The sequence below is a fragment of the Lutjanus erythropterus genome, chromosome 5, assembly GCF_056507025.1.
Source record: "Lutjanus erythropterus isolate fLutEry1 chromosome 5, fLutEry1.hap2, whole genome shotgun sequence".
Taxonomy (NCBI): Eukaryota; Metazoa; Chordata; class Actinopteri; order Lutjaniformes; family Lutjanidae; genus Lutjanus; species Lutjanus erythropterus.
The window spans coordinates 8937571-8954096 of NC_139321.1; positions in this window are offsets into that span (position 1 = coordinate 8937571).

Sequence of the window (16526 nt, forward strand, 5' to 3'; positions counted from 1 at the left end):
AGACCTGGCCAACTTTATCAGCTCTAAATTTGCCTTGGCTCTGTATGAAGCGTGGAAGCTGGCCATATCACAGCCAGGGCCTGCCCGCATCAAGCTGGGGCTGGGGTTTGTCTAATTTGAGGAATGCTTTTTCCTGTTTCTCCTCCACAAGCCTGATTAATTTACAATGGCACCGCACTCTGTCTCTGCCGCGCTGGTTCTGTATCATTGGAAATGAAAAGGTTTACTTTGGATGTTGTGTTAGAAAAGTGAAACCCTCTCCAGATCTCCCAAATATCTTTTTAAAAACCTATATAGCATGCCAACTCAAACAGCTTTAGATTGAATGAATTGACCTGTCCCACGTTTAAAAAGCCTGTACTTGGTGCGATGATAAAACAGCACTTTCCAAGAACCATCAAACTCCTCGCTGTTGCCAAAGCTGCCGAGGTGAATGACCTAGCGCGCAAAAATTGCAGTGTGATTAATCAGGGGAGGCTCGGGAGGAACGTACAGCAGGCTGTGGCTGTGCTATCACCACTGTTTTCACTTCCCACTGTTTGTTAGAATAAGTTAGACCGCTGAACGGAACCTTTTGATTACAAAGGCATTGAGTTGGCTCATTAATGATGCTGTTAATGGCATCCTCCATCATTCTGGAATCACTATGTTGTTGCACAAGCAGTCAATACAGCAGGCATTTCACTGCCTTTATTAAGTTACACTTTACTGGTCTGTAAAATTTGACTGCAGACATTTTATTTGCCACTCCTTGATGGCTATACTTGAAATATGGGTAGGGTGGAGCATGTAGGGGCATCTATCTCGCTCTCCATCGTGGGCTTATCTTACGCTCGCTGGGTCATAAATAAACACTCACCTCCTATCTCTGTTTACTCTTACTATTTGCCTACTTCGTTGTGTGGCACTGTGTGCTTAAGAATATATTAACCCCGCCTTTATTTCAGGACATTTTTTTAATTCAGTGAAAGCTAAGGTCTCCAGAACGAAAATGTATACGGTGACCCTTTATTATCCTTATTAGGTCTTTTACTGTGTGGTTATTTTATTTCTGCCGAGCACAGTATGGTCAGCAGAGGGCGCTCCATGCATTATGCATTCGTGGCTGACACTAGTCATCAACATGTGGCAAGTAAGTTCAAAGGGAATCACTAAAACTTGGTATTTCACCCAGAGACGTTGCAGGCTCTTGTCAGCTTGCTTTGGCTCCTCTAGCTACTTTTGTTTGTTTAGAGATTCATGCTTGGTGATAAACTGTGTGAAATGTTTACAGCGATGTATTTCACTAGTGTGCCAGTGTCACGCAGGCCAACTAACCCAACTAACACAGACTAACCCTAACCTTTTACCTGGATTCGTAAGTTGTGCTCCAGTTTTGCAAATCTGCACCCATCAGCATCTGCAGAGCTAAGTACCAGAACCGACACAGTATCTGCAATTTCCTGTAAGTCAAATCTGCATCCATCCAGAACCAGTAAGACAAGTCCTGTGACCTGAACCGCGCTCAAACACACACAGCCACCCGCTTGTGATGTCAGTTGCTAGCGCAGCTGTGCTTCCGCAGCTGTCGATGTGTTTCCGTAGCAATAACGAGCCTAACTTGTGGCTATTGAAAGCTAATGCTTTTTGAAACTTTTTGTAAGCATCAAAGCCACAGATAACAGTCTCTCATCACACCAAATAACAATGTATTGTCCACAGTTTGGCGTCCTCCACTGGCAGTTTGAGCTACCAGCTAGCCTACACTGCCGTCAGATCAAAGAGTGACCACTGGCAGGATGTGGGGTCAAAGGTTGTGTCGTTGACTTTCACAATGCAATCCTAGCAGCTGCTTAGACTTATTGGTGGATTTAAATGTCAAAATACTGAACAATCATTTTAATTTGTTTTCTCTCCGGGGGAAAAATATTATAATATTCCATATTATTGCTTTGTATATGTTATATTATTGTTCTCACCTGCTCCCCTCTACAATTAGTTCATTTTTATGCATGACCATAGCCTTGAATTTATATGTCTTTTATCATTACATAACTTTTTTGCGGGTTAACCGGCGGGTACCTGACCCACTTATTTCTAAGCTATCTCTTCAAAGTTAGTGAGTAAAAAAAGGGTGTTTCAATGCCTTGCGTTTTCAAAGCGAGAGCTCATACAGCATTCAATGCAGATGCTTTTATTTACATCTGTGTACAAGGGAAGATAATTGCAGTGACTGATACTTTATGTATATGAAACTGTTACATTAGATGATGTTAGTTTTCAGGGATAAAAAGAAAAAAAAAAGGGTTTAATTAAGTTTAATTAATCTCTTACTGTGGATATCCAGGAAAGAAAACCTGTGGGAAGAATTTGAATTTGGAGTGGCACAGATAGCAATGTGTGATTATTTTGTCTGACTTGTTATCATTTGACTATTTTATTATTGCTCATATTTGATTTTGATGTACAAGAATACAAGAAAGGACCCGTAGGGAAGTAGTCGTCAGTCATCGAGTTCAAGTATGCGCACCACAGAGAGCTCTCCTGAACTGAACCGTGTTTTTCATGTTTTCTACAGGAATTAATGTGTTGCATCAGAGTGATCTTCATGTCATTCTTGCCTGTGTAACAACTGCAATCTTCACCTGTGTGCAACTTTGTCGCCTCTGCCATAAAAAAAGAGTAAAACAAGGCCAGTGGGAGATCATTAGCCACGGTTAGGTCAGTTATTTTTTCTGATCACAGCCTCAATGGTTAGTCTGAGAACGTGCAATATGTCTTCATTACAGAAATCATTATAATGTATTCCTCAGTAGTCGGCCTGGAGAGCCCGATCCCGGCAGTTGTAGCCTAAGTGAACAGCTACAGGATTTTTGATTAAATCCCAAGGTGCAGACTTAGATGAAATGAGCTTCATTGGCAGTGATATTACCATTTATTGCCTGAGCTTTCACACAAAATGCTGTTTTAACAAAGCAAAGCTCCTTTTTCCATCGCAGTCGATTTCCATGACAAGCACGGATCTCGTTGGAAGCTGTCAGTAGCTCTGCTGGAAAACAACACACACACACACCCAAAGACACACAAACAAGACACATAGACGACTTGTACACACCATGATCAGTCAGACATGAGTTGCAAAATAGACTTTGGGTGCATTATCAAGCGGATTAGGAGAAAAACTGATAAACCCTGTAAGCAGAGCAGCTCACAAACAAGTCATCTGTTTGTTCATTTGGCCTTCATATTTGCTCCAGTCTCTGTAACCAACAGAGAATGAGAACGACACTCATTTCATATCAGGTAACTATAGAGATTAGCAAACAGGCTCCCCCGCCTCAGTTGCCATCGCAGCACTGATAACTGCGCACGCTGCCTCAGTTCTGCACAAACAATGCGCAAACCAAACATTTTAATTTCAGTGCATCATTGTGTCGCTGAGAGGATCATTAAACCGAGGCCTAATAAACGCGGCTAACCATGATGGATGGCTGAACAACTTCATAGTCGTCTTCCTGCCTCGATGGAGATAAGTCGCTCCTGCGATGCTTCATGCATTGTGACGTCTCGTCCAGGTTCTTGCAGGGAGGGAACTCACTCCACCCCTCCAATCCATCAGGCTTTAGAGGGGGGCTCTATACAGCTTGTTAGAGTAACACGTATGACCATGTAGGAGCCCTAATGAGCAGGGAGCTAGCCGGGAGAACCGTGTCTGGACGACAGAGAACATAAATCTCCTGTCCTGCTCAGCGCCCTGGGGACTGCACGAACACCAAAATCGTGTGAATCTACGGAACATGTGTGTGTGTGTGTGTGTGTATGTGCGTGGGATGTGCGTGCATGCAAACACACATATAATGCAGATGACTATAGCAGCATCCTCCTGGGAGTCTCATCTACCATAGTTGAAAGAAGCAGGTTGTTTGAATTATGATCTAACAATAGTGTTCCACTCCCACTCTATAAATGAATCCAATACTGGCATATCTATCATTACCACAGGACTTGCACTCAGCTTGCTTCTTTTTATTTGGAACGAGTTTTGGAAATCAATCCAGGCATACTCTGCTTCGCACAAACCACCCTGCAGGTTATGATAATTTCCTTCTGTTTTCAGGTTCCCTGTACATAAACTGCAGTCTATGGCATTGATCAGATTTAGTGCGTCTCGCTCGCTTCCTTCCTGCTTCCCTGAGAGAGAGCTCGGCTATGTTTATCTCCTGCAACTCAGTGATATAGAGTAACATGCACGCTGGCAGCCCTTTTCCCGGGACATGCTTTCCTTCACCTTGCAGGGCAACTGATCGCAGCGTGAGGTGTGTAATGAAGGTACGAAACTCCATTAAAGTATTGATTTGTGGGTGAAGTTTACCTCTTCGACTGTGGGATACCAGCTCATGTGCAGCTTTAAATAAAACTGTGTGTTCATGTCTGGGTGTCTGCATTAGTCAGACAGAGAGAGAGGTATGGACAGTGTGCATGCATGTGTGCCACAGGAATTTGTAGCCTAGTGTGTGTGTGTGAGAGAGGGAGACAGTGTATGTGTGAGTTATATAGCCCCGGGGAGCTGCTATGGTCATATTTTAATAACTCACAGTATGTTGGATTATGTACTGTGGGCTTGTAATATCACACCGTCAGGGCAAAGCCCTAACAGATTCTCTGTTAGCTGGTCCTTAGCAGAAAAAAAAACACATATCAGGGGACTCGCCAAAACATTGTTTTCAGTTCTGCAGCACTTGTGAAAATGTGAGCTCCCACATGATTCCAGTTCAAAGGTATGCCTTCGCCGTTTTGTCTGCCTCAGCACGCAGCGCTCTCTCTCCCGGCTACAATGAACAGAGCTCCAGGTTTAATAGGCCTTAAGTAGCGCACCCCCTTTGCTGCCTTTGAAGAGCAAACACTCTCCTGCTCTCTCTCTTTCTCACACACACACACACACACACGCACAAACACACACATATATATATATACACACATTGCTGTGTGAGCAATAAAAAACTGTGGAACAGTGGCTAGTTCTCTCTCTGACACATCAAAAGGAGAGCTAAGGGGAGTAATGTGTGGAATGATGTGTGTGTAGACCAAGGCCGGGATGCCATTCATGGTTGTAGTGTTGTGGTTTTAACTGCCGGAGGAGGCTTTAAGGCTGTGTGGCTGGCAAGTTCCATACAGTAGTTTTAACACATGGCCCGCTGCAATCTCAAGTGCTGTTAGTGTATTGGAAAAAGATTGCTTCAGTGTTTCTTTTTTTTTACCTGAACAACAAAAGAGCAGAAGATATAAAGGTCGTACTTTATTTTACAGTACACTAAGATGTGACAATCTGACACTATAAACTAGAAATAATGTTCTTAATTAGGCAGTATTAGACCATTTATTAGACTTTGTAATTAGGTCATTAGGGATGCATTACAACAGAACTGTACTGTAAACTAAACTGTATTATTCTCCACAGGTAGACCTTTATTAAATTTTACTAGAGGGTCAGAATTGCACTGTCAACTGAAGTGTATTATTTGCCACTGTTAGGCCTTTATTAGACTTTCTTAGAGGGTAATTTGGGACGCATTACAACAGAACTGGACTGTAAACTAAAATGTATTAATGCCCACTGTTATAACTGTAGTAGACATTATTAGAGTATAATTACAGACTCATTACAACAGAACTGTACTGTGAACTAAAGTGAATTGTTTCCCACTGTTAGACCCTCTAATAAAGTCTAATAAGGGTCTAACAGTGAGAAATAATGTACTTCAGTTTACAGTACAGTTCTGTTGTAATATGCCCCTAATTACCTTAGAAAAAAGTTTCATAAAAGGTCTGATACTGAAGAAGAAAATATTATTTCTAGTTCTTGTCAAATTTCATTCAAAGTATACTAGAGATGTGTTTGTTTATTGACAAATAAGGAACATACAGTTTCTATTTTTTCTCTAATAATACAAAGTATAGCTTGTTACGTCTTATTGGTGCACTGTAAAATAAAGTGCGACCAATATAACTATATAGCAGTCATGCGCTTGTGAGAAATAGCAGCAATATCACTTCTCCTTTTGAATGTGTCACACAGTTCACTCTATAAAGCAATAAACAACATTGAGAAACATTCTGTTTTTGTGAGAAAGAAAGTGAAACTGAACTGGTTGCACTGCACACACAGCACGGGTGCATCTGTGTGGGTGTGTGCTTGCATGTAAGCACATATGCATGTTCACGTGTCTGACTGTGAGCTATCGTATAACTCAGGCACTGAAGGAGAAGGGGGGGTTACAATTAGCCGTCCGCCGAAAGCATAGCCTCATCATATGAGGCATGTTTACGCTTTAGTCATGCAGTAATTACATATGTCGTCTTTTGTTTTCTACTCCCCATAAAGTGCGGAACATAATGAGGGAAAAAGCAAATTAGAAAGAAAAAAAAAGAAACTGCACGGTGCTCTTTTTGTCTTCAGGCTCATTTAGGCCTCAGAGAACGTCTGTGGGGTTTGAAATGGGAGGCGAGGAGGGGAAGAGAGGACTGTAAACAGGGACTTTGCTTCTCCAGATGGGAAACTTCTGTTAAGCTGTAATGAGAATGCATAATGACGCAAACAAGCTTGATGAAGCTAGACATGGCAGCGCCTTCATTCAGAAATACGAAACTGGGGGAAAAAAAAAGAAAACCTATTACAACAATTTTTTATTTTCTTGTTTTATTCTCTATGATATCCATTTCCTGCTATAAGTGGAAGAGAAATGTCTTCATTAAATGTTTAAGAGAACATGTTTCATTTCTTTTACATTTTTCTTTTTTTCCATTGCCATGCCCAATAGGGACAGACGTTGAAAAGGCAAGTACAAATGATAAGAAAACAAAGAATAGGAGTGACTGCTCCTAATGGGACTGTTTTCAGCAGCTGCATTAACAAGCCTGTTTGATTTCCTTCTCCTAAGTGAAGTTGTCAGCCCATGTGTCCAGAGTGCTATGTTTAGGATGTCTAAAAGAGTTGTGTTTTCTGGCACCGGCCGATAATAAATGCTAAAGGGGTGACCTTACGTCTCTTTCCCCCGTGTTGCTCTACGGTCATTCTCAAAACAGACTGAGAAATCCTCCTGAGCCGAGGTCAAAAATCCATCACCGGGGTTTTTTACAATAACACGCAATTTCCATACCGGCTCTGTGAGAAAGAGGCCTGAAGGGAAGCAGCTCTGCCTCTCTGGTTGAGGAGAAACTCCTCTCAAAACATCGTAAAGCAACACATTACTTTCGATTGAATCTCTCGTGTGTCAAAATGAGGTTAAAATACTTGTACCTCTCTGAGTGTGCTTCTTTACATATGCTAATGTGGGAATACTGAATTGTCTGCTTTCATTTCCATAATGTGAATCATGAATTCGCCGTAGATTTGCTTGGTTGATTTCCAGCTATGCTCCAAAGCAAAATCCATATTTGGCACTGGAAAAAGGAACAAAAAGATTAGAGTATTGAAAAAAATGCCAGATTACATGCACACGCAAGCTGTAGTAGGCACACATATGAACACAGAAACATACACACACATTTCAAAAAGTAAAAACATATATAAACAATACAAACAGTAGGGATCTTAAGTTGCTCATATTGCTCAAGGTGCCTCATGGTGAGTTACATATAAATATCTATGAAAGGTGGCATATAGCAATACTGTTTTAGGGAGTAATGTGTTGTTACATGTAACAGAATTATGTAATTAAGATACAAAGAAAAAGTAGCTGTATTTATTTCAGTTACAGAAAAAAACATAATCAGTTTAACAACAAATTTATATTAGAACATTTTAAAATACATTTTAAAATAAAGAATTGTGTACCACCACGTGCAGTGCCCACGCATTACAGCACTTCACAAGGCTCTTAACACCATCCTGGTCTTCAGTGAAACCAGCTAATCTTACAGTCAATTCATTATCATGGCCTCTAGTGAAAAAAATGCTTTCACAGGCTGGAAATTTTACTTTTATTTCGTCTTTAAATCAGGGAACGGGAGCAGCATCCCAGTAAAATTCAAGTTCTGCCTTCAGCTGTGAAAATGCTCTCATCATCCAATGACTCAACATCTCATTTAAAGCCAAGATATCTCACATTTCTGCATTAAAATGTTTAAAAATGCTAGACATGTTATTTATTTGTTGACTTGTGTAATTTATTACTCAAAATGTTTCCAACAATAGTCAAACGCAGAGAAATCCATAATTTAATCTCAAGGTAACGGGTGTGTTTCCTGCTAGCTGTTGCTGGCTAGTTGTTCGTCATTGCAATATTGTTTCAATGTGAGAAAGAGTTGTGCATTTACAGGAACATTTACAGGTAAGACCAACTGCTAACATTAGCTACACAGAAATCCAGTTAGCTATCCTGTCACTACGGCTACTACTGAGAAATATTTTGGGACTTCGGGTGGTGATGCTGGTGACTGGGATCGTGTGTGGGTAGAAACAGTTTATGTTTAAGTTTATGGCAATTTACTTGAAGTTTGATAGTGAGCTCAGGACAGAATAATTCACAAATGTTTAAATGATTCACTAATGGCAATAAAGTAGTCGGCTTACAGTACTCATTTTGGGACTTTTCATACATGACAACACGTGGGAAAAAGATACAAAACTATGGTCACTTAATTCTTTTGTGTACTGGACTCCCATCATACCTCACTGGCTTTACTGGCAAAGTATCATGGGAGTAAGTATCTTTTCTGGCAGCTACCTGAGGCTGCTGCTGCGTGCACACTGAAATCAGGACGGGAAAAAGAAAGTAATTTTCCCTCCTCGAAGCATATGACCAACTGCCAAAAATGAGCTGACAAAAAGCAGCAGTGAAACAGTAAGCTATGTTTTATATAAAGGATTGTATTGTTGTGCATTTTAAATTATTCGCATTAGATTAATTGAATTTGTACAGCAATTTGAAAAGCATTTGAAACAGCTGTACTGTGTTTTAAAAAACAGTGAATTCACGTAATAAATACACACGTCAATTAGATGGTAATCTGCATGAAAAAGAAAGAAAAACAAAAACTAACGATCATCACTTATAGGGATCAGTTTGACCTGGATGTGATCACTATCAGAGGTTTCCACTACAATTAGTAACTGTATCCGAATACACTTTTAAAGTAACCCCCCAACCCTGGATTCAAGTATTGTAAACAATACCAGATTGCACACACTCTCACGCATGCATACATAGTGGACACACATATACTCGGAGAAACACACACACTTTTCATAGACCAGTGTGTTGTGAAAGAGTCCTATGATTGTGAATTACTTTACCATGACTGTTTTGATGAAAATGTATTGCCTTGTCCTTGGAAATGTGGCACGGCAGTCGATATGGTTCTACAGACTCGGTAATACTCTCCACCGAGAAGGCAACAGACTAAAGACACTCTTCGACGGATGAAACAATAGAGGAGATTCGGAGGAGGAAGAGGAGGGGGGCCTTCTTTTGCAGAGTCGGCATTATTGGATTTGGATTGTAACATGGTAGTATCAAGTTAGGCTGAGAGGGGCCTGTGAATAACACGTTGGAATCACAATAGACAAGGCCCGATTGTTATTGCACCGCACTTCCATTAATAATTCAATCATTTGACCCGTGACATGATTTCCCGTAAAACAATCCCATCCTCTGAGGCCTGATAGAGATATTTGAAATCTATGAGTGTGTGTGTGTGCGTGTTGTGTTGTGTGCGTATGTGCGCGTGTCTATTTTGACCTTCCCAGTATGACACAGAACCGATGCCTGAGGCTGCAAGTATAATATTTAGAGGCGGAGAGAGAGAGACAAGATATCAGAAAGTGTGTGTGCAGGAGCTGAAGTGTGTGCTGCAGCATTTCCCCGAACTGAAGATGTGAGCCGGCCTCGAGGGTGCTCCAATAAGCACGCCACATAAAACAGAAGGCCTTACACAAACTATGCACTTAAAAACTGAGCGGTGCTCTGAAAGTACAAGTAGAAAATCAGAGCAATGTATGCAGAGTGCATTAAGTATAAAAACAGTGTGTAAGAGAGTGGAAACAATGCTCCAACACTGAAATAACAGGTTGGGAGGGGCTACTTTAAAATTGTATTCTGGTACAATTACTGATTATCTGTTAAAGTCTGTGTAAAGGACCAGAGAAGTTTTTCCTCTTAACAGGTTAAAAGACTTATAAGTATGTATTGATGAATTGTGGAATTAGACCTTTAAACTCTTTCTCAGCTTCCGTGTTCAGGACATTTGGTGACGTGTCGCAGCCATGGTCGCCCTAAGCCTCGCGAACGATACTGCCACCACCAACCCCCAACCTCCAAATTGGTCAGTTACTAACATAACCATAGTCCAAATCAGCCCAGCAGTTCACTTCAGCTCATTTCAGTTCCAAAAAACCCAACACAGAAGGAAAAAAAAAGCCATCCTATCACTGTCCTCTAGTGACTCAGACATGTCCAAACAAGTCTAATGCAGCAGTACGGAGGGTCCATGTTCCAGGTCCTTTTCAGGTCGTAGTGGTGTTTGACACTGAGACAGCAGAGAAGACACGCCCCCAGGATTTTAGAGAAAACTTATCAATTCTTTTAATAATTGAAATTTGGCTGCGTGGTTAATGACATGTATCTGTGGTGTGATAAACTCAGACTCTTTATTGTTGCTTTACACAAACTTTAAAAAATGTAATCAGTAACCTAATTTAAGTATCACTTTATTCAAGTAATGTAACCTGATTACTTCCCATTACTTTTGAATTACCTCAGTGCCCAATATGGTGAAACTGTTTAGCCTGATATAATGTTTTATGTTTGGTACAATCATGATTTGTCCAGTTATTCCTTCCTTTGTTTTGTGTGAATGCAAATTTAAATGCACCTCAAGTGAACCATCGTAAAGTTATTCTGGGGCGTGTTTTCCCAAGAATACGCCGCCACAGTCTGCCCCGCTGTGCTGTCATTGGCGACTTATACTGAGCTCTGATTGGCTGTGAATGTAGAGAGGCATGTGGAAGAAGTTTAGCCAGGTGGTTGTGATAGATGAATGGATCAAAAACAGGACTTTCATGCAAGAGACTGGCCTTTGGTTCCCGTGTGAAGCTAAATGTCACTTTTAACTTTTCTTTTTTTTTTAATTAGTTGACTTCTTGTCAGTTTTTCAGTCATAGTTGCTTAGGTTTGGGCACAAACTTGGAAGGGTATAGACAATAAAAATGTGTGGTTAGGGTTAGGCAAGAAAATGTCTTGGATAGGTTTATGGAGAAATCATGGTCTAAGGTTAAAAAAAAAAAAGGCTCTCTGGCAATCATACAGACATGTTGTCAAGGCTACAAGAACAGTAGGGTGGGACGAGGTGGAACAGTCTCCAGGGGGGAAAAAAACCCTTCTGGGGCTTTTGTTTTTAACACACACCAAAGGTTGGCAAGCTGGATTGCTGTGTAGCTAACATTAGATGGTCTGTATATGATGACAACAGTTTCACAGCTGAAGGCAGAACCTGCACTGCACTGTCATGCTGTTCCTCTTTTCTGATTCAAAGACAAAATAATGGTGAAATTTCACATTTTTTCCAAAGTGGCCATGATAATAAATTGATAAATGAAATGATAACCGATTTTCTGTGGTTTCATTGTGCTTGGTTTTTGGTTTAATGAGACTTGTGAAGTCATGTAAAGCATTGTTCTTTATTTTAAAATGTATTTTAAAATTGTAATCAAAAGCCATGTTTGCTAAATGTAATCTTTTTTTGTAGCTGTAATGGAATATAGTTACATTTTTTGTATCCTAATTACATAATCCTGTTACATGTAATCCGTTACTCCCCAAGACTGATTATAATACATTGCTTTGGGATCACTACTGACAGAGGAAACTTAGTACTCAGACACACACACACACATGCAGACTGAGATGAATGTGTGTTGCACGCACACACACACATACACACACACACAAAATAACACCACGCTCACATGCATGCGCAGGGAAAAAGCTGGGGTGCCATCTATCAGGCTGCAGACGGGAGCCTTGGAAGGGGGAAATCTGTCCTGTGATGGCTGTAAATGAGGGCTGTGGCGGCGCTGTCACATTGTGTTTGGCTGGGACGCGGGAGCTCTGAGGGGCTGCGAAGGGCGGAGGGCATGGACACTGTGTACAGATATAATGAACTTGGGAGAAGGCTGGAGCATGGGCAGACAGACACTGTGATTCTGTCACAGCTAGTGGTGCTCTGCTGCTGCTCCTGCAAAAAAAAAGAGAAAAAAGTGACGAAGGAGGGAGGAGAGGTGGTGGGGAAGTGGAGAGGAAGTAAATTGAGTGCGGAGAAGAAAAAGAGTGAGGAAGAGGCACACAGGCAATGATCAAGACAGAAAAACAGAAGGAGAATGAGAGGCAGAGAGGAGAAGGGATGGGAATGCATAAGCAGCCCCGCGGAAAAACACAGCACTAATCGCTGCTGGATTGGCGAGGCAATACCAGTGTTATACCAGAAGAATATTTACTCTAATTAGAGCCAGCTAATGTGTCTCCAGGTATAAAGGCTGTCAGCACTTTCCAGAGAATAATTAGAAGCACAGAGCATGCATTGTCCAGGAGAGCAGCGCAGAGCTCCCTTTGTACATCATTAACAGTTCACTGACAACAAAAGCAGAGTTAATAGAATGTAATGTGGTCTCCTCACCCATCCGTTTGTTCAAATGGTCATTAGGGTAATGCAGAATAATTCCTTCCTTCTGTGCTTCAACCCAAAACTCCTACAATGACTCCTCCCACCTCCCCATGTGCCCTCTCTGCAATTTTTTTCCCCTAAAAGTCCTCCTGCCTCCATTTCCCTCGATTTTTTTCCCCTTTGACAGAGAATTTTCTCCATAGCCCCTGTCCTCCACATCAAGATGATAAACATGATTTCACGGTGCGTTACAATCATCAGTCTTTGTAAAACACACGAAATCCTCTATAAAAGAATTAATTCTGCTTCGGAGAGACAGCGCCAAATGTATAGATTTACAATTCCACACTCGAGTTCCCCACCGTGTTTTAATGCATCATAAACACTTGGTGTTTTTTGGTCTCTGTTCCAATAAAAACAGAGAGCGCGCGGGGGTGTAATATCTGGAGCTGGGGGAAATTAAAGCTGAAGTTCCTCTCCTCCTCAGTGCACTCACTCCCAGCTCACACACACACACGCACATGCACAGACACACACACGGTTAATCAGCAGCCCAGAGAGAAATCTAAGACCACATCTACACCCAGTGGAGGGAACCTGATACAACCACATCTTCTGCCCCCCCTTCCCCACATTCCCCTCTTTCTCTTAATCATCAACACACACATGCTCCTGATAAATTAGACGCAAGGTTCAGTATGATTAACTAAAGTTAATGAAGACTGAAAGTGATCTCAAACAAGGTAACCATAGAAGGGAAGTCTTTGGGAAAACATGATAGAAAACCAGCGGGCAATCTCTTTTTTTTCCCCCACCAGTTTTTGCTTCTGCTGCTTTTTCCAAAAGTCCTTTCAGTGTGCGGTGACAAACATAACCCTACTGACTGGTGGAAAAATAAATCATACTTTCAAGTGAAGACAAATGCCTTATCCGTTGGGAGTAGCCTCAGGCTGTAGTCATAATGGCCTCCCTCTATTTCTTTCCGCCTCCTTCTCTCTCTTTCTTTTTGTCTCAAGGCGGGGAGTTTCCCTAAAATGTCCACCCAAAACCAGGCTTACGCAGCACAAAGCTAGCTCGGGGCAGATCGGGAGCAAGGTGGATATTCCTGTTTTTTAAGACTTATTTTATGATGAACGCCAGGAGGAGGGTGAGAAGCGCTTCAAATCCCCGAGGGCGAAACTGCTGCTCAGCTGCAATTTTGAGCAAACAAGAGAAAAACCCATCAGTCACATCTTTGACTATCATAACACAATTACACTCCACGCATGGCACAGGGTCGTTACTCATGTCTGATCTTGTGTCGCAGCCATAAAACCGTGGATTTCCTATAGCGCTGCAATCCCTGCCTCTGTGTGTGTGTGTGTGTGTATGTGTGCGTGTGTGTGTGTGTGTGTGTGTGTTTTTGGCCCGGCCGGCGGGCGCGGGGCAGGCCAGCTGCAGAAGTCTGTCTCCTCTCCTCTCTCGCCTCCTCTGCTCTCAGTGCTATCAGGTTGCCACTCCTCCTCCTTCAGCCCATTACACAGGCCTCTTTATGCTGCGCTAAAAGCTGCTCATGTTCAAACACTCCTGGGAAAAGCTCCTTAAAACACGTCAGGATGAGAGGCCCTGTCTGGTAAAATATTAATAGGAAGTTAATTGGTTGTTAATGGACTGGTGCTTGGGTAGGAATCGCCCTCCATTAGATAGGCCACCGAAACAACCCATTCAGGGGTGTCATCTTACCACCTCCACGTCCTAATTGTTTTCCGGTCATTGTAGCCGCGAGTTGCAGTAACCTGGTGTTAAAGACATCATTGCTGGAGTTTTATGTAAGGCCCTGCAAGAAGTATTGTAGGCCTACCCTCTGCCAGCCACATTTCCTCATGAGCTCGTGGGTGTTTGGTTACTTTGGAGTCAAGTTTTAATTATCTCCATTTCTCTTTTAGGTGTGTTTTCTTTGGCGTCATCCTTTCTCTCCAGGCTTGTGGAGTAACAGATTACATGTAACATGGCTAGGTAATACTATAGTACAGTTGCAGAGAAAAAAAAGAGACTACTGATATATTTAGCATTTTAAAATAAAGAACAACATACTACCATGCCCAGTGCACAGCCACCGGGCATGGTAGCATGTCGCACTTCACAGGTCTCACAACACCACTCATCCATACTTGCCAACCCTCCCTAGATTCCTTGGAGACTGCAGTTTTTCATCGCCATCCCCTGCTTTCCTCCAGGGGAATTATTATACCATATTTTTCTCGATGTGTGACAAAAAATATCAATTTTCTGTGTTACTGTAATAAAAATTGAAATTGAACTACTGAGTAAGGCTCAATGCTGTGGTCCCTGTTGTGTTTTCCAGTTAATAATTTTTATTTATATGCCATTTATATATATATATTTTCATTCTTTCAGTCACCAGAATGCAGAAAACAGTTTGTGAAATTCACCATTTTCTTGGGGAAGGACCTCCAGACAGTCCACTTTAGTTTTGAAATCCTCTCTTTTTATAAGGCCTCAGGGTTGTCAAGTCTGTCCTCATCTCAAGTGAAACCATAACTAATCTATGGTTGCACATTAGTGTGGAAATTTGCACCATTGTTTTGTGAATCTGAAAAGAAGAACAACAGAGTACAGTGCGAGCTGTGCCTTTCAGCTGTGAAAATGCAGCTGTCACCGTCCAAGGACTTGACATCTAATTTAAAGAAGCATTTACAGGTAGGATCGACTGCCAACGTTAGCTGCACAGAAACCTGGGACTGTAGACGCTGGTGCTGATAACCAGGATGTCGTGTGGGGGAAAAAACCCACAAGTTCCAGAATAAGTTTACTTGTTTGCAAATGAGCAATACACCACTTGTGTACTTGCATTACCTAAAATGTTTCTAACAATGTTAAAACCCAGAGAAATCAATTAGAGTCATTTATTTGAGGGAACGGTGCATTTCCTGCTAGCTGTTGCTAGCCAGTAGCTATAATTTCTGAAAAAAACACATCAGAGTGTGAGGGGAAAAAAGTCAGCAAACCTGACTAATATTATCTCGTCCATAAACATGATTTCTGCCTGAGTCAGATAGATTTTCATCTGCTACGATGGATGTCATCAAACTACATCTTCTGCTGTTGTTTAAATGCGAGAGAGACCCCTAATGGCAGAATTTGCATATTGTGTTTTACAAAGAACATTTAAATACTTGTAATTCCCACTATTATTCTAAATATGCATTCACAAGCAACAATAGATGGACAAACCTAACAATATTACATTGGGTTAAACAACTTCACCAGTATTGCAGTAACCTAAAAGCAAAAGAAGGTAACCAAGTTACATTACTTTAATATTGTGATACTTGCATTAGGTTACTGACCGTATTTTCAACAGGTAATTAGTAACTGTATTGGAATACATTTTTAAAATAACCCTCCCAACCCTGTTTTTCTCACATTCAAAGTGAATTGTCATGTCAAAAATCTCCCTGCTGTTAATCTTTCCTCCATCTCCACATGAGGAAATAGTTTGAACTTTTGTTGTTTGTGGGCAGTGTGTTTGTGCTCACTGTGGTTGTCGTTACCCGACAGGAAAAATCCCTCTTCTGCTAGAGTAGGCATGTAATATTGATGCAGAGCAGACTCGCAGAAACACAGAAATCAAATGGAATCTAAACTAAGTTCAAATGTCCACATCAACACATACATTTTTGATCATTGCAAACCTACAAGACGCCATTCCTTTTAAGGGAAGCCACAGGGGCATGTGTAGAAGGGAATATATTTAGAAATAAGTGATATTTCAGCGTGTCTTTCAATCCCAACCTCGTTCAGCTCCAATTCATTTATGAGAGGGACAAATACTTGTTGAGAGAAGCTGTTCAGGAAATGGGACTTAAAATGGCGGTGGAGGTTAC